We start from the raw sequence: 19,945 nt of genomic DNA on the forward strand, positions 1-19,945 counted from the left end.
ACCTTCTCTATTTAATCATTTGCTATAATGCTTCAGAGGGCACTAGCAAATAAAACCAAGTTGGAAAGTGAATTTTTCAAATTGGTTTTTGCAATCATATTGCCCTAAGTGCCCGTGTCATCTAAGTTGTACCAAATGTTGAACGTGTAGTTGGTATGAGATTACATACAAAAAGCAAAAAGTCGAGAGGGCTTGGAAGTTGGAACCCTCATTAAAGGAAAGAACCATAACATATCTTTTAAAAAAATTGCAACCTACAATATTTTTGAATCCCACACACATTATTAACATAAAACTAGATTTTTGGACCGTTCAAATATATATATATATATATATACGGTTTGTCTAGGGTGCCACTCTTAGAGTGCCACCCTTATCTCACTCTCCTCTTGAGCCGTGGGATCCGACCTCTAGATCCAAGATCTAATTTACTCATAAAACCGATATTTCAAAATTTGGTTGTATTTCAAAATAAAAAAAACGAAAATAACAAAATTTCGGTTTTTTTTCTTCTTCTCTGAGAACTTCTTCTTCTCTGAGAAATCAAGTTCTCTCTCTCTCGGCAATCCTTCTCAACTTCTCAAAAGAAAAAAAAAAACGATCTACCAAAAAAAAAGGGATCGACTATTATTAAAACCCAATTCCTTAGCCATTAATGCGACCACGAGCTCTCGAACTTCACTCTGCCTCGAGTTCCAATTAAGGTATGCTTCCATTAACACACTTTATTCTCACTCACTTCACTCACCACCGCAAAACTCGTTATGTTGTGTTGTGCATTCGGTTCCTATTTTCGTTTGTCTTTGTTTTAATTTTTTTTTAAACATTAACCTGTATAGTCTCTACTTCTAAGTAGCGAGACATTCCTTCATAGCGTTATGAATTGACCCAATACGGGTTTGTTATGTAGGTGGTAATGTATCGTGTGTGTGATGGTAATGTGGTATAATCAGTATGGCTAGCTCATATATATTCATGTATGAAGAATATACAACTTTGAGTGCCTTGGAATATTTTCTAGGCTCGTTAGTTTAAATCTCAAATTTAGTTTTCATACCGTTTTGTAAAACGAGAAAAAAGAAAAATGGTGGTCGCCATTAGCATATTAGTATCTTGTTTTGAACTCGTCGAAGTTCGGTGAACTCGCCCGAAGTTTTGAACTCTTTTCGAGTTCGGTGAACTCGTCGTATTCTTCATGCCAGATACGTCGTCGAGTTTTGAACTCGATAGAGTTCGATGAACTCTATCGAGTTTTGAACTTCTGTCGTATTCTTCATGCCAGATTCGTCGAGTTTTGAACTCGTCGAGTTCTAAATTCTGTCGAGGAGTTCGTGAATTCTCGCCGAGTTTTGAATTATGTCGAGTTTTGAACTTCTGTCGAGTTCGATGAATTCGGCAAGATGTTTTGAACTCTGTCAGAGTTTTAAATTCTGTCAGAGTTCTAAATTCTGTCAGAGTTCGATGAATTCTGTCAGAGTTTTGAATTCTGTCAGAGTTTCGAATTCTGTCAGAGTTTTGAACTCTGTCAGAGTTCGGTGAATTCTGTCAGAGTTTTGAACTCTGTCAGAGTTTTAAATTCTGACAGAGTTCGGTGAATTCTGTCAGAGTTCTAAATTCTGTCAGAGTTCGGTGAACTCTGTCAGAGTTTTAAATTCTGTCAGAGTTTTGAATTCTGTCAGAGTTTTGAACTCTGTCAGAGTTCGGTGAATTCTGTCAGAGTTTTGAACTCTGTCAGAGTTCGGTGAATTCTGTCAGAGTTTTGAATTCTGTCAGAGTTTTGAACTCTTTCAGAGTTTTGAATTCTGTCAGAGTTCGGCGAACTCTGTCAGAGTTCGTTGAACTAGCATATTCGGTGAACTCTGTTAGAGTTTTGAACTCTGTTAAAGTTTTGAACTAGCATATTCTGTTTAACTTTTGTTTGTTCATTTGTTTTTTAATGTTATTGGTTTAGGGTTCCATAGTTATTACATATTCAAGTGATTTTACATTTGCATATTTTTTAATTTTTTAATTTTTTTTTCCTTCTACGGTGAAAATCGATCTATAAATGAGGTGCCCTTATTGTGGAAGCTCGGTTCTTAATAGAGTCTCGAATACCCAAATGAATCTGGGGCGATCTTTTACGTGTTTTGCGAAAAAAATGACAAACGTTTGCCTAAGGATAAGAAATGTAGGTATTTTAAGTGGGTGGATGAAGAAAATAATTGTGGAAGCTTCGTCGTCGTTGAATATAAATGAGAGTCGAGCTCCCACATTTTCCCCAACCGAGAGTCGAGCTTCTATTTGCACAAGGAGGATAACGACCGATTCGGAAATTCACTCAATCGAATGTTAATATTTAAGTTGTTGTTGGTCCGTCTTCTCTTAGCGGTTTTGTGTATTATCAAGTGGCTGGTTTAAGGTGTTATTGGCTTAAGTTGCTTTGGATGTCGTGTGGCGTTGTCGATGATGAGTTATCCTAAGTTGCTTTGGATGTAGCTTCACAATAATTGCTTTGGATTACGTTATGTGCAAAATTTACAGTTATGTTTAAGTAGGAAGGTCTTCTTGCATTGGTACAATGGCGAAGGAATGAATGAGATGGAATTTCTTCGAGGGTGAAGTATCAACAATATCAAGATCACGATTGTTGAAGAAGAAGTAGATTATGAAGACGATCGCTAAAGTTTTTCATGAAAAATTGTGCTCAAATTCCAATTGTGCTTGATTATAAATAAGGTTGATGAGTGAAGTTTTTCATGTATTTGTCTTGTGGCTGTACTTATATATACTCGGGGAGTGAGAAATAGAAATTTCATATATTATGAATTTCATGTATCAACTGTGCCTTTTCAAGATAAAACTATAAGCGTACCGAACTATAAGTGGCTTATTTAGTTATTTTCACTCTTTTTGGCTTGTCTACGCCTAAGTCAAATATTTTGCAAAATGGAAGAAACCGAAAAACTAATCGACCTTGGGGATAACTTATTTTCCCTTTGGAATGGATTCCAATAATTTGATTGCTCAATGTATGTTACAAACCTATCAAACACCTTCAACAATCAAATGTGTCCGTTTGGACTTTGTCCCAAATGGTGTGGCTATGCCGTTTGGCCTTAGTACCAAACGGTGTGGCCATGCGTAGTTTTGGGACTAAGTCCAAACGGTATAACATGCCGTTTGGCCTTAGTACCAAACGGTGTGGCCATGCAGTTTGGGACTAAGTCCAAACGGTGTGGCCATGCCGTTTGGGACAAAGTCCAAACAGACACGCCATTTTTTTGCAAGTTCAAATCCAAACGTTCTCTAATTTATAGTGTAGGAGGCATTTTATACATATGTGAGAAATGGTCATGTTTTTGTCTCACTGCGCCTCAAATCTTTGTATTTTCTTATGCTTCTCTTTCTTATTTTCGTAATCATTAATTGTGTATAAGCTACTACGAAAGTAAAAAGATAGAGGAACACACACATACGCTCAGATGTATAAAGTAAAATATAATGCAACACTGACGAAAGGGTATTTTCAGACGAGCTACAAGAAGTTTAAAGTTCGGCACTAAAGTCTTGATAATAATATATAGGGGAATCATTTGGAGATTGGATGAACAGAGTGTGTTGAAGACTTTAAACCAAGATTGTTGCTCATCAATGACCAACTCGGCAGGCAAAAATAAAACTCGTTGTCTTTGTTTCACGCTTTCAAAACTCGGCGAGGCAAAATAAAATACAATACCCTAGCAACTTCCTCACGGCAAACCAAAATAACTCAGAAGAGTGATCCGATAGAAATTTATGTACATGAATTCTCTGGAAGAAAATTACACATCGATCATATAACTAAGGGCCTCGGTGATGTTCCATGCTCATAGAGGAACTCAGCCATTCTAACCAGATGTTCAACAAAAGTAGGATTGTGGATTTGCTCTTGCCAAATATTTCATCATGCCCAACTGCCTCTACTCCTTTCTTGTACCTTATGCTCCAACTCCTCTAGGCGAACCTTTGTTTTGGACTTCGTTGTTTCACTCTCCAAAGATTGGTCTGAATAGAGGTCTTTTCCCTAGAAAGTTTATCTATTTCATCATCTAGTGCTGCTCTTTCTGAATCCTCTGACCCTTGAGGATGAGAATGACTGTGAATAGGCTTCCTTCTATGAATGTTCTTAAGCAAATGCTTCTGATCCTTTATGAAATCCTCATTAGCAAACTCCCATTTCTCTGGATCAACTTTTCAAAACCCCGATACATACAAATGCAAATACAGTTACAAACCACCGATTTCATTATTAGTTTCAACTTACAAACATTAAGTCAACAAGTTGACACTCTTAATTAGAAAAATGGTTGTACAGACTTAATTTTAGAAAACAGCCATTGACAAAGGTCCATAGTGATCATGCAGAAAGAAATGTGAAACCAAAACAGAGAGTACCAAACTAAAAAGACTTGAGCAAGAAGCTCCAACACAATTCACGAGACTACAAACAACTTGATATCAACTTGATATCCTTCTATTCCTTTTGCTTAGATAAACAGATTCAAGAATTTTTTGCAAAAACATTGACAAACCGGTGTTGCGTACAATAGCACCGAGGATTGGCGAGGATGAGACATCAAACTGAACACTTCAAGTCGCGATACGAGAACTAAATATTGGCCCCGAAAAGGAACAACCACTTATTAGATTGTAAACACTAATATAGTGTAGTGAGGTTCCTTTATGATTCTCCAGCCCAACTTGGCATCCAAAACACATATCACAGAAGCAAGAAAAAGATCAAATATTTATTTGATTGTGAGCATCAGACACAACACACACACATAATCAAACCATTAACGTCAATTTCTTTAAATTCAATGAGAATAGAAACGGGCAAGAGTACACTCGCATCCAAGAACTGCGGTTAGTACAAAATATACCCCCAAAATCTAATTTTCACATAGTATAATCATCATTTCCTTCACAAATTAAATTTCACATAGTACCAAAAAAATTAACAGAATTAAATCTCAGACAGAGTTCACCGAACTCTGACAGAGTTCAAAACAGTATACTAATATGCAAATGGCAGCCACCATTTTTCTTTTTTTTTTTCTCGTTTTACAAACAGGTATGAAAACTAAATTTGAGATTTAAACTGACGAGCCTAGAAAATATTCCAAGGCACTCAAAGTTGTATATTCTTCATACATGAATATATATGAGCTAGCCATACAGATTATACCACATTACCATCACACACACGATACATTACCACCTACATAACAAACCCGCGTATTGGGTCAATTCATAACGCAGAAGGAATGTCTCGCTACTTAGAAGTAGAGACTATACAGTTAACAAGCGAAAAAAATTATCTGACAGAATTCAAAACTCTGACAGAATTCACCAACTCTGCCAGAATTTAGAACTCTGACAGAATTTAAAACTCTGACAGAGTTCAAAACACTGACAGAATTCACCGAACTCTGACAGAGTTCAAAACTCTGACAGAATTCAAAACTCTGACAGAATTCACCGAACTCTGACAGAATTTAGAACTCTGACAGAGTTCAAAACTCTGACAGAATACGGCATGAAGAATACGACAGAGTTCAAAACTCGGACGATCATCGGCATGAAGAATAACGACGAGTTCACCGAACTCTGAAAGAGTTCAAATCTCAGACAGAGTTCACCGAACTCTGACAGAGTTCAAAACAGTATACTAATATGCTAATGGCAGCCACCATTTTTCTTTTTTTCTCGTTTTACAAACAGGTATGAAAACTAAATTTGAGATTTAAACCCGACGAGCCTAGAAAATATTCCAAGGCACTCAAAGTTGTATATTCTTCATACATGAATATATATGAGCTAGCCATACGATTATACCACATTACCATCACACACACGATACATTACCACCTACATAACAAACCCGTATTGGGTCAATTCATAGCCTTGAAAGGAATGTCTCGCTACTTAGAAGTAGAGACTATCTGAGTTAACAAAGCAAAAAAATTAAAAACAAAGACAACGAAAATAGGAACCAGAATGCACAACACAACATAACGAGTTTGCAGTAGTGAGTGAAGTGAGTGAGAATAAAGTGTGTTAATGGAAGCATACCTTAATTGGAACTCGAGACAGAGTGAAGTTCAGAGAGCTCAGGTGGTCGTTAATGGCGAAGGAATTGGGTTTTAATAATAGTCGATCCCTCTTTTTTTTTGGTAGATCTGTTTTTTTTTTTCTTTTTTTGAGAAGTTGAGAAGGATTGCCGAGAGAGAGAGAACTTGATTTCTCAGAGAAGAAGAAGTTCTCAGAGAAGAAGAAGAAAAAACACCGAAATTTTTGTTATTTTCGTTTTTTTTTATTTTGAAATACACCGAAATTTTGAAATATCGGTTTTATGAGTAAATTAGATCTTCAGATCTAGAGGTCGGATCCGACGGCTCAAGAGGAGAGTGAGATAAGGGTGGCACTCTAAGAGTGGCACCCTAGACAAACCGATATATATATATATTATGTATCAAAAATCTTATTTCCAAACTATATTAAAACTCGGAAAGTAAATTAATTGATCAAAGTTTCCAGCGCCAATAATTTGTTAGACTAAATGACTTTTTTTTTTTTTATCAATAGGCCTTATAGTGTATTAAGATATCTAAATTTTGGGCTGTCTTTTAATTTTCATTTTTTTTAATGGGTTTTATGATAAATGTTGGCTTACTTTTTAGCCCATTAGTATACTTAATTAGCACGTGGTCTTACTTTCACTACTTGTATGTCTAATTTCCACACGTGTATTCTCACTCTCATTTTTTTAAGAAATGAAATGGGTTAACCTATCTCTCGAGTATCTATCTTCAGTTAACTTTAGCGATGAAGTAAATTCAGTCGCTCTTAAATGTACTTTTATTTTTCCCAATATCCTTTGAACTCGCTCTCGTTTTTTATAGTTTCATAATTTTCTATCGTTAGTTTGCTGCCAAGTTCATGATAAGCTTAGTGATGTACACGTAATGTGTAAAGTAAGGTTTTTCATATGTCACGGAAAAGAAATCCAATGCTAAAATTTATAAGTTGTTGGTGGGTAAATTTATAAGTTTTTTTTATCTCTTGATTGATTTCTAAAGCATTTTATTTGGGAATGGCTATCTTGAAGAGTTAAATCTGTTAAAGTATTGACGTATTATGAGGGGCTTATGGCTGGTTTATCTGCTGGTGTCCTTAAGTAGTTGTTTAATTTTCTACTATTAATTAATGTTGTGTTCTCATACTTTGTAACAAAATTTGCTCATTTCTGTCAATTGAAAATTCCATGTATTTTGTGCTCAAGGCTTGATCATGTTTTTGGAAATGAAAACCCTGGATTTTATAGACGTTTGTGGTGCTCATAAAACGAAGATCTTATCATTAGTTATTCGTTGCCAAGTTCATGATAAACTTGCTGCTGTACATAGAATGTGTATGTGAAGCTTTCCTTTTTTCATCAGTCACGAAAAAGAAATCTAATGCTGAAACTTATAGGTTGTTGGTGGGTAAATTGGGAATTGATCATGAGGGTTTTGTAGATAAGAAACGGCTACTTAAACATCCTATGCTTTCTTCATTGAGTGAAAGTTTGTATACCATATAGCTGTAATGTACTTGGATATTTAAATCACATCATATTCTTAGTGTTTTTGATATACTAATTGTTTCTAGTTATTAGAGATATCTTTACATTTGAAGAATGTTTTGTTTGAAGGTCTTTTTGTCAAATTTTAGTAAAGTTTTTTCCCATGTCCTATATGTATTTTTATTTATTTATTGTTTTATAGGTTCTCTTGGAATTTACTGAACGGGTGCCATTAAATGAAATAATTTTTTGCAAGTATTTGTTAAAAGACTTGCAAGTATTTGTAGTTAAGCTATAAACATGATACATTAGCCATTAATCAGTAGATTATATACTTTTCCTTTAATAAAAATTTCATTTATTCACGAAATCATAAACAATTTACAGTCTATACATGACTTGCATGAACTCTAAAAATCTTGAGTCAATATCTACTTACTCAACATAAGTTTCATTATGAAGTCAGTGCACGAAGCTTAGGCCACGCTCAATGAAATGATCCAAGAGAGTTAGAAATTTGATATACTTTCACATATTTGTGAAAAGTAAGAGATGATTTACAGGTGCAAACTTCTCTAACTACAACAGAATGCCACTAACTACAACAGAATGACATACATTTTCAATAAAAGTAGGAAATGAAAACATAAACCAACAATTAAGATTAATAACACTAAAAGCAATTTTTTGCAAGTACATTGAAGTCCAATGGCTTCAAATATAGTCATCTACCTTGATCAAGTTGTCATCTATGTTGATTATTATATAGCCCTTTCGGCTTTCTCCAATTGGATCTGTGCTAATCAATTATATACATCTCATTTTGTATTATCCAATTTTATACCAACTAACTAAAACAGGAAGAAAAAAAAACAAAGATAATAGGCTCAGGCAAACCCTCGTCTGCATTAAAACCTTATGTAAATCATTCGATAAACTTGTTTGTTACAATATCAATTAGACTTTTATCTAGTCGAAGAATAGTACATACATGAGAACCTTTATGGAATGAGATAAGCTAGCCATTACATCCGGTGCACTATTTACTTCTTGGCACACATGGTTGTAGTTGAGAGTTTGATCCCCTGTAGATATTTTTATGGCTGCAAGCAAGTTTCTGCAATGCCATGGTTAAGTCCTCTAAAGCCCTTTGAGATTTTGAATTTTCCTAAAAGTGTTTGAACAGACAGAGACTTTATTGATGCTTTGCTACCCACATAGATATTAAGTCCTATCTCCATTGTTTTGAGTTCCCGGTACAATACTCATCTCTTTGACCCTCCTCATTATGTAAAAAATATCTTTTCGCTCATGATTTATTGACATGTTGACTGTGTACAGTTGTCTTTAGCGAAAAAATCTCAAGTTCAATCTGTAGATTGAAAAGTTGAGATGATCAAATCACTTAAAACATAAGCAATTTACTACAAAAGGAAAATATTTCCTCCGATCAATAGATATACAAAAGGAATACCATACCTATGGAATCATAAAATAAAAAATATGAGAAAGTCATATATAATCACTAATTATTGGGGAAAAAATGTATATATAATCACTTAAATTGGTATCAAAGGCGATATAGTTCTCAATCTCATTGACCTAACGGACATGCAAATTAATATTTAAAGAAAGTCACATTTAGCCTATTAAAATGAATTACTCACAAAGGCCTCAAGTATATGTAAAGACCAACTCTTCTTTTATGTTTGAACTTTGCGGACAACCAAAGAACTTGCCCGATGGCATGGGCACTTGTCGAACGTTACCTTGCATTGCTTCAACTGAAAGGTGCACGTAGTTTTATGCAATGAGCTATGTTGTGATAGTAGTTATTGTAGTTCAGAAAGAAAAACAAACATACTAAACGCCAACATAGTATAAAACAAATATCTAAAGGCACCCTATATATATCACTCTTATGCTATGGTTGTTGAATTCATTGCTCTAAAATCAATATGCAACCTTGCTCCACACTTCTCAATGTTCCCCCTGAAGTGAATTGAATCTTCCCGCATCACCAAAGAATTTAATTAGTGAATGGTATGCATTGACACACAATAGGTCCAGAAAGGACTTGGCACGCCGTGAGAACATTGAGAAGAGGGTAGACAGTGTAGAGCTTTTAACAGTTAACAATGATGATGCAAGTGATACTGAAGCATGATTAGTTCATACAAAAAATTTTAAGATCATAATGACATTCAATATGAATAGTACCTTAATAAATCAAGATTGTTCAAAGATCCATTTTCCCAAAGAATTCAGGAACTCCACTAATGGACTTATATTTGAAGTCCGTCAAAGACAAATATGAGGAATGTGGCCTGAACCAAAAAGAAAAAGTGAAGGAAAGAATACTAATGCCATTTTTATGTACCTTAATCAAACAATGTTTGGATGGCCATTTTGCTGAGATGCTATAGTGATCTATATACGATAGCCTTTACAATGTTATGCATGTGTTAATTATCCACAGAGCCTGACATACCACGCGACATTCCTATAAACATTTTGATAATAAATATGTTCACGTCAGTAAGCAATTTACTAACCCATAACCATATCTAGCTTATCAATAAGCTTCAATTAAGAGTTCGGTTTAAACTCCACATGTATTCCTTAACTACCTCAGGTCCTTCACAACTTAAATAGTTTATTCCGATGATATTTGCGAATATCTGGTATGTATATAGTATTCTTTATCCCAGGAACTTTATAAATGGATACTGCTTGAGATTATCCACAAAGTGAATTAAGAGGCAACGCTGAAGTACGTAGTACAAAGTTTAAAATCCTCATGGAGATGAAGTGTGAGAATCCAATATTCCATTATGTGCTCTCTTTTTGGAAGCATAACATCTATCTCCCATTCAATCCTGCTAGTGGACGTTCTTCATCTCACTTACATGATGTGCATGATTAAGGAAGGGTAAGCAGTAACTAAACTAACATTAAAATTGATTTTTTTAATTAAACAATTAAATCAATTCAATCGACACATAGATCAAAACCATGAGAAACAATAAATTCATAAGAACAAAACTTGCCTGAAAATGAAGCTTATATCGAAGAGACTCTTTTTACATTTTTTTATTTGATAAGACTGGTCATGATTATCACAATTTTATCAAATTGTGTAACATACTATAAAAGCACCCTATATAAGGATCCCCTTCTTACAACTACAACACCTTTGGCCAAGTGGGTTAACTAAAACATTGTGAATTTGAGTTACAACGGTCATAAGTTAATTTCACTCTCAAGAAGTAAAACCATTAAACCTAACAAATGACTCAGTTGTGTTTTATCTTTAATTTCCTTGGGTAATTAAGTCAGTAGCATCCAAAATATTGAACCACTTCAAAATATGGTTTTGTCAATACTCACTTCCAGATATAGAAGGTGAAACCATTTGTAAGAAGGTTCATAAAAACCATATACCGATATTTCATTTATTATACACGATAAATGTAGAATGCTTACATTTGTAATGGCCTGGTAGGATTGCAAATATGATTTCCATCAGTTTGAACTGCTCCAAAAAATTCTGCAACCACGATAACGAACAATAGGAATCAACACTTACAATTTGAGTTACAAATATATTCATCAGATAACAAAATTCTTATTTCATGCAGAAGCATCCCATTATAATGTTACATTATATTGTAAAAAAAAAGGGGGTGTTAGTAACAATTAGATGCATATGCATGGACACACTTAATAATTAACATTATATTCATATAATATATCAAAGCCAATAGATGATCATCATCTACATATTAGATAATCAGATTCGTGACACAATGTTTCCATACACACGTGGTTAAGAAAAAGATTATATGAGTAGAGAATCCTCATATTCGACCTTTCGTCGATTTATATATATATATTTTTTTAAAAAAATCTAGAGATTAGTCAACATTTTATACACTTAACACTGCAACTTAAGTGTATATAAAGAGAAACACAAACAATGACAAAATGGAGATTACCCATGTCGCCGATTGCATATGCCGTGTGATCTCGATCTATGGAGATGAAGAAGATAACTGCAGTGACTCCAAATCATATTCAACCAAAAATTTCAGCAATCAAATATAATCAACAACTTATTTCAAAAAAAAAAAAAAAAAGCAAATGTCATAATCAACATCGAAAAAGTTGAACAATAAAATTGTTATTGATCTTATAAACACGTGTTTTAGTCCCTTAGAAACCTTGTCCAATGCAATTTGAATTTCAGGCCACTTGGGGTTGCAAGTAAATGTGGTGAAAATATCGGGGAGTTCCAGCCCATCCGAAATGGCTATGGCATCCCGATAATTTTGAACCATATATCTTGGACCACCTATAGATGATGGTAAAACTAATCATTTGTCATTATATATTCATTTTCAAAGGTTGCAAGTGAGTATTTGGGATTTAATTTAACTTACTGTAAAAGACAATGGTAAAACTAATCGCCTACCAACAGATCTTGAGGTTTAGTGTCCCCGAAACAACGATCAACCAACCCTTGGTATAGTTCAGCACGAATCGTATGTTGGTTATTTCTAACCCACGAAAGCCTCATTTCCTCAGCAGCAGTGTATGCATCAACCCAAAATTATTGCTTCAATCGACCACCTATAAATATTGTTAGTCCTTCATTTGCTCTCATTTGCATTCTAAAAGCATAATACTCTCTCATGGTAACATGTTGTCTATTACCAACTTTACTACCATTTCTGTATTTGATTTCAGGCCTATACCCATCAGCTCCATCAGGAAATAAGAGAGGGTATTGCATTGACATAAAACTTGGAAAAGTCTCATCGATTATCTTCAAGCCGTATCCTTTCTTGTCAACAACAACGTCACGGTGACCTTGAGATTCATCTCCATTACCAACAATGAGACCAGCTACCTCATTAGAAGTTGGCAAGTTGTATACTCTTCCGTCAGTCTGTCTTGTACTAATCAGTCTTATACTAACATCAGCGATTTCAGATTCTGTAAATCTATCTCTGGCCATTCTGTAACTCTTAGCTATTCTGTTGTTTTCATTTAACATTTCAATGAGTCCTGCTATAATGTTTGGATCCAACGGTTTTTTCTTTTCAATCTTTTTACTAAAAGAGTTCAATCTGTTTTGCACTTCATTGGCTGTATCATATACGTATAATTGGCCAAATTTAGGAATCTGACCTGGCATAAAGAAGAAAAACGAAATAAACACGTAAAGGACATGTAATGACAAAATTATTAAGAAAAATCAAATGTCAAATTATTTTCTCCATTGTTCATTAAAGAAAATTATACATACTAAAACAATATAATATTTTGCACTTTATTTGTTGTATACATGTATAACTGACCAAATTTAAAAGGCTAACCTGGAATTGGTAGCAAGGTTCCAATTTTGTGATGATTCTCCTTGGCCTCGATCTTATAAACATATGGCCCCTTTCCGTTGTTTATTTTTTTTATCAACCACTCCTCCAGTTGATGTGAAAGCAAACATCGAGTTATACGCCCGTATATTTTCTCTATAATTTGCTGATCTTGTACCATTTTCATAATCTAGTAGTTGGTTTAGGAATGGAGGTGCATCATCCAGAACAGGAAGTTGAACTTTTCCATGTAGGCAACATATTCCAAACTTTGGTTTTTTGGTTTGTCTTGTTCGCCCAACCCTTTCTTCATACCATAATATTGCTCCACAAAACAAACACACACAGTTTGGTTCTCCAAAATTCCATGCTTCTTGAAAATTTTCTGTGTGAAAAAATAACAAAATAACACACAGTTAAAATTTTTATATTCTAAATATCAAAATAACATATATTTAGATTCTTACTTGTATGTTCACTTTCTCCAAGCATCATGTCTTCATATGAATTGCTATTTTCATCACCATCTGATTCACATCCACTGATTTGTGAATAGTAATCATCATCTCTGAACGAATCAAAACAGTTTCTTTTTCTCTTGAGGTCTGTTTTTTTTTAATTGGAATTTCTTTCATTAAATCCTTCTTTAGCTGATTTTGCAAATCACCAACACCTAGAGGTCTATTCCTGTTTTTTGCTAAAGAAGACATCCGATTAGATCGATTAAATTTACATTCTTCTTTACTTAGTACTGGAGTACTAAGAATTGGTTTTTTTGCCGAACAATTTTCAGGGTCAAATACGTTTGTTCTTGATCTTCTTGCAGCTCTAGGTTTAGTTGTACTATGTGCTGCTTTGACACTATTTGTAGTACGCTTTGTTGTCCCTCTTGCAACCATATTAGAACTGTAAGTTGCATAAGACATAAAATTATTATAAGAACTACTAAAATTTACTAAAACAAATATAATAGCTATCAATAAAAGCATTATCTATTAGTTTTGTATGTTTGTACATGTTGAACAGGCTATGTTATATCTGACCCAAAGCAACAAAATAATGGCAAATAGGCTTTAGTCCTACTATCTACCCTTGATGGCATATCACAATCAGTAATGGGATACATTCAAAGAACAAAGAGTGTCTCTTGTTTCTCTCTGAAAACTAAAATCTTGCTGTTAGAAAATGTTTGAATTGTTCGATTGTGGTTCACTTTTAATCCGATTATCAATATTGTGACAATCTTGGTACCAATTAGAATCAAAATTCAAGTACAAACTATTGGATTGCGATTTGATAATGACAGAACGCAGTTTGGAAAATAGTAGAGCGCGATTTCTAATTTAGCAGAGCATGCTTTGTAAGCGAATCTCCTTCAAAATTGTGAAACTACGGTTTTTGAGCTGGAGCGATGGTAGTAGGACGGTATTGTGGCATTTCTAAGTCCCCATCTCCAAGCAAAAAAAAAAATCGAATCAAACATAATATAAACAGTAAGAAGAGTACCTGATTTGGTGAACAATGTACAGGTTTTGGTTGAGTATAGAGACGGTAAGGAGGTGTTTTGGTTGAATATGTATAAATGAATAGTAGATTAGGGAGATTAAGCAAATCTAGGGAGGTATTTATAATTATTTAGCATTTTTTTTTTAGGAGTCGTTCAATTACTACATGATTTGTATATAGATAGGAGATAAGGCATGATTTCGTAGGAGGCTCAATTATTAAGTGATTTGTATATATAAATTAAATTAGATTTTTTCAATTAGCTAGAAGTTATTGTATTCCAAAAGGAGGCCACTTCTTGGTCTATATATAATTTTCATTGGGTATAGAGCAACTATAGTAAGTTAGTAACTATATACAACTCGTAAAAATAAATTTTAAATGAGCAATGGACGTAAACCATACATTCTTTTATAGATTTTAGAATTGATAGCTATATATTGACTATAAGAGAAGGTAATCTTGATCAAGTTTTTCATGGGCACAGATATATCATACACTTTAATTTTCTCGATGCCCATAGAAAATAACATATGTTTTGACGGAACATTGAGATGAGCAAACCGAACCTTTGTTATCTCTGCGATAATGTTTTGTCCGAGCAGCCCATGTCTACCTATGTTTGCCTTCATGAGGGGTGAAAGCATATACATGATTAACTACTCAATGGTATGCATATTAATTTTTGGTCTGGTCTCGTGGTGATAGGAAGTTACCGAAATCTTAATTGAACATTTTGTAGCAACTCTGTGCCTCTGCGGTATACATTCTAGGCCCTGGCATATCTCTAACAGGGGAGCTCACGATGTATGAGCCCATAGATTAGCCGCACCGATCTTGGAACAATGAGTCCGCTTTTATTTTGTTGTGTAGGCAATGGTTCTTCAGAATTGAAGTCTGCTGCTATGCGTATGTGAATGAAATTAGTGATCTTCTTGGACGTATTCTCATCTATTTAAAGAGACCTACTTAGCCAGGACTGCTGCTTCAGCAGCATCACTTCCCTTGGTGGAATTTGCAAATGTTCTCCCAATTTGACTATTTAGACAACGCCTTACAACCTGGCAAGCCATCTCATTTGACATAGCATCTCATAAACCGTCGCTTGCTAATATGACAAACTCATCTTTCTCCGTATGCTCTGTTATGCTGATCTCTGGTATAGAAATCACATACAATTTAAGGTACTGATCGCCTACATTCATCATATTTAGATCTTAGTTACGTTCAGAAGATAGCATAAACAGCAGGAAGTAAGACTAATTCCATTTCTTAAAGGATAAATCACTGGACATACCTATGGATCGAGAAGTAGTAAGCACTCCTAGTACTCTATAACCATTCCAATTTATGACTCTTCCACCAGCGGCTTCTACTCCTTCCATTTCATCTGGTCTATCAGGCTGCAAAAAGATGTTTCCCACGCTTGGAGTTAAGAACTTGTAAATAGTTCACAAAATAAACACACATTTTATTTTCAAAGTGAAAAGTTTTACATGATGCATCAAAATCTAATAGTCCACAATGGAGTCATGATGCCTTATCATAAGCTAGCATCGGATGCATCGATCGTGAAGGAGATAGAATCTGATTTACGGGGTGGTTGTAATTAGAACATCGGATTAAAATCATACCTGCAAGTATGTGCAACCGTCATGGATGTTGATAATGAGGAATATGACATCCTCGGTGAATGCTCTACTGACATTGACCGAATAGTGTATCTCGCATCCGAAATAACCACCCCACGGGTTGGTGCTCAACAAAAACATCGGTCCCGACAATCGACGCGACTTTCACGTCGGTTTGTTGCTGAACATAGGAACAACGATTGGGGGTAATACTTTCATGAAAAATCATATAAAAACAGTTGAGCGATTGAAAAAAAACTACTGCAAGAAAAACATACCTTGCAATAGAGCGATTGAAGAAGGAGAGAAGTGGAAGCAAGTCACTGCATCCGATATTGGTGCAAGAGATTGAGCAAACGTTAGGAATTCCAGCATGAAAAAAATAGAATCTCTAACACTGAAATCAAACAAAAAAACACCAATTTCAACCAAACAAACAGAAACCAAAACTAAACCTACTTCAATATACCAATTTTTGTTATTAAGGTTCAGTTTGTGTTCCGTGAACTCAATAACCACTAAATGAAACTATAGCGGATAGGTTTTCGGTTTGGTATTGTCTGTGGATGAATTCAGGGGTGTGAGCCTGTGAGGTACCTAACACAGTATTAACAATTGATAAAGGTTTTATCCCTTGTTGTTTCTGTTTATCATCACCACATATTGAAGCATCATTACCAAAACAAAAACAACTATAACATTTATAAAGAGATCAAAAAAATAATAAGAGTTAGATCATCTTAAGTACATACATTGGTTCTCTAGTAGCTTGTTCAACCTATTTTTCATCAAATCATGTACTGAGATTATATATATTGCAAACACCTAGGAAAATAAAATAAAGGTAAACATACAGCAGGGCCTGCTGTATATTTTTCATTTATTTAGCAGGCGACTAACTTAAAACACAATGTATTACCTTGGAAAAGTGTCCAACTATGTGGCATCCTCGCTCATCACATTCACATAAAACATTAAGGAGAAACAAATCGACATCATAATAAAGAGTCTTGTGATCAAGAAACAATTTTGCCAAACAACACATATTCTGGCCATACACCTTGTTCTTCGTGTAATGAACCCCGCTTTAAGTTTTAGAGATCCACACACTATATCATTTCAAGCAAACCGTGGTTGAAAATCACAAAACCCCTACCAAACTTTAAGGGCTTCATGAAATTGAGAAAAAATTCACAGAAATACAACTTTAGAGAGTCGATCATTGTTTTCTGGCGGGAAAGAGGAGAAATACCATGTCTCGATCTCATTTAGCTTTTAAATGGTGATTTGGACTTGAAAAACTGTTTCGTTAACATAATACACAACTTTTGAAATTAGTGACTTTTCGTCACTCATATACCTAGATATGCCACCAGAATTTTCAAATGGTTCTCAAAAACTCATTTGCAAACGGATACTTAAGCTTTTCAGGAAAAATTTAGTGGAGGGACTAAATCCCATTTTCTTTATCTCTAACAACAATTCATGAAAACGGGCAGATTTATTACACAAAGCTCGAGGGCTTGTCATCAAGGACATTGAGATATTGGACTTATGGACACCATGGTATCGCAGGATGGCGATGTTCGGTCCCAATACCCTTTCTATATTATAGAGCACCCGAGCAACCCGACTAAGAATGATGGTGAATCTATCATCTGTGGGTGCGAGGCTCTTAAGGAAATCGACAGATGGGACAATTCTCTTCTGTAAGCTTGATGTCAACAAATTTGAGTCCGTGGATAGGAGTTTACCCAGATTGGGTCCTGAAATGCCAATGTTACTGTAACATTCAAGCTTGGGTTTCAACGTTTTCTCGGGAGAGGCTAGGAGGAGTTGAGGGTGGTAGGCAATGAGTTTTGAGATGTGGGCATCAATGAAACCATAGGATTTGAAGAGAGACATAACAAAGTTAGGTTTAGTAATTGTGGATTTCTTGATAACAACTTTTTTGGAAGCTTTGAGAGCTGATTCTAAGGTTAACCCACACTTATTTATGAGGTAATCTCTTCGTGAAACTTGCTTTCTCTCCTCCTCATCATTGGGTTTTGGGAATCAATGGTGATGGTTTTGGAACAAATACAAACAATGGCTAACTTTCGGTCTTGAATCTCTAACAATATTTCTGCATAGCTAATGAAATTGATGGAACATTGTATAAAAGTAAGTTTAGTTGACACTTACAGAATAGGTTTCCATTCATGCATGTTCTTCATAATCCTCTCTCAAAATGTGAAACTGAGCCCTAAACAAACCAAATGAGACAAAAGTGCAGGGGACACATATGATCGATGGGTTTTAAAGGGTTGCACCGGTGCTACCCTTCCAACTGAAGTAAACCATCCGCAGCACATTCTCTGTTGTTTAAAATTCAAAATACATCAATTTAATTACCACTTTGTATCTTCCACACTTATGCACTAACATTTTACAGAAGTGCAAACATGTTAAGTATGATAAGGACAACCTTCAAACTTAAATTGTAACATACAACCACCGAAATTGAAGATTAAAAAAATGTGTAATTGATTGAACTGCCTGGAACGACATTGGTGTCTTTTTCTTCGTTGTAATTGGGGGTTTTAAAGCTTTAGTTTTTTATTTTTATTTTTATTTGGATAGAACTCTGGCTTGGTAGGGAAGAAGATAAAAGTGAGATCTAGGATGCGTAGGATTTTTTGTTTTTTCCAAAAATTTCGGTGCTTTTAATATTATTGTTTTGAAATTGGGCGAAATTTCTATGGGATAGGGAGGTGAATATAATTTGAGAATAGACAAAGGAGATTTAAACAAATCTAAAGAGGTGTGACTAATTATTATTCCATCCAATTTTTTAGGAACCAATCATATTGATCGAAGTGCAAAATACAGTGATATGGTGAGGAGAGAGAATGTGCACGAGCTTTTATATATATATATATAGAATAATGTGTTTGGTCTATTTCAATGGACTGAAGTGTAAAACATGTCCAGATCCTGACAAAAACATAAATCCTCATCACCTATAATAAAGTCCTAAGAATTTATTATTTTCTACTCATTTACACCATATTAGCAGGAAATTTTGGAACTTTTCGGAGTCAATGTAGTCATATTAAGCCACTCATAATTGAATTCTATTGTACTCAGGCCTTCAAATGGCTGATTCGGCTTGACATAGCAGTCTAGAGTTTCGGGACTCTTGATGAAGATCTTGGTGTCAATTTCTTCGAAAGTATAGAATCCAGGGCAACTAATTGTTACATCATTTTGTGCGCATTTGCAGTTGTTCTTGATCGTTACCTTGTATTCACTGGCCACAGGAATCGTTTTTCCAGTCAGGACTTGAGAAATTGTAATGTCATTCAATGAACATTGTGAATGAACTCCTGCATTTAAAAAACTAATTAATTTAGCTAATATGAACATGCCAAACTACCATAGTAAAAACAAAGTGGTGTACTAGGAGTCTATGATGGTGGCCACCTGGTTATGATTAAAAAAAAACATAATCACATGATATCAATCTAATATTGTTTAAAACTTTAATTCTTGGAGAAAATTCTTCATAATGAGCTATATCTAATGTGTATGAAAGAACCACAATGCAATATGTTTCAGGCCAAGTGCCAAGAACAACTATTATGCCAAAAGGTTTGAAAATCTTGTTTAGAAGTTTGGGAAGTTAATTTACAGAATATAGGTTGTTCTCTAATACCCAGAGCAGGGTTTAAGAAAATTTTGAACAACTTCATAAAATACACATATATACATCACATATGTACTAGAAAGAGAGCAGTGTACATATACTTGTTACTTTTCTACAAAGTTTTTCAAGTTTTTTTATTTTGAAAAAAATCGAT

The sequence above is a fragment of the Coptis chinensis genome, chromosome 3 (assembly GCF_015680905.1).
Source record: "Coptis chinensis isolate HL-2020 chromosome 3, ASM1568090v1, whole genome shotgun sequence".
NCBI lineage: Eukaryota > Viridiplantae > Streptophyta > Magnoliopsida > Ranunculales > Ranunculaceae > Coptis > Coptis chinensis.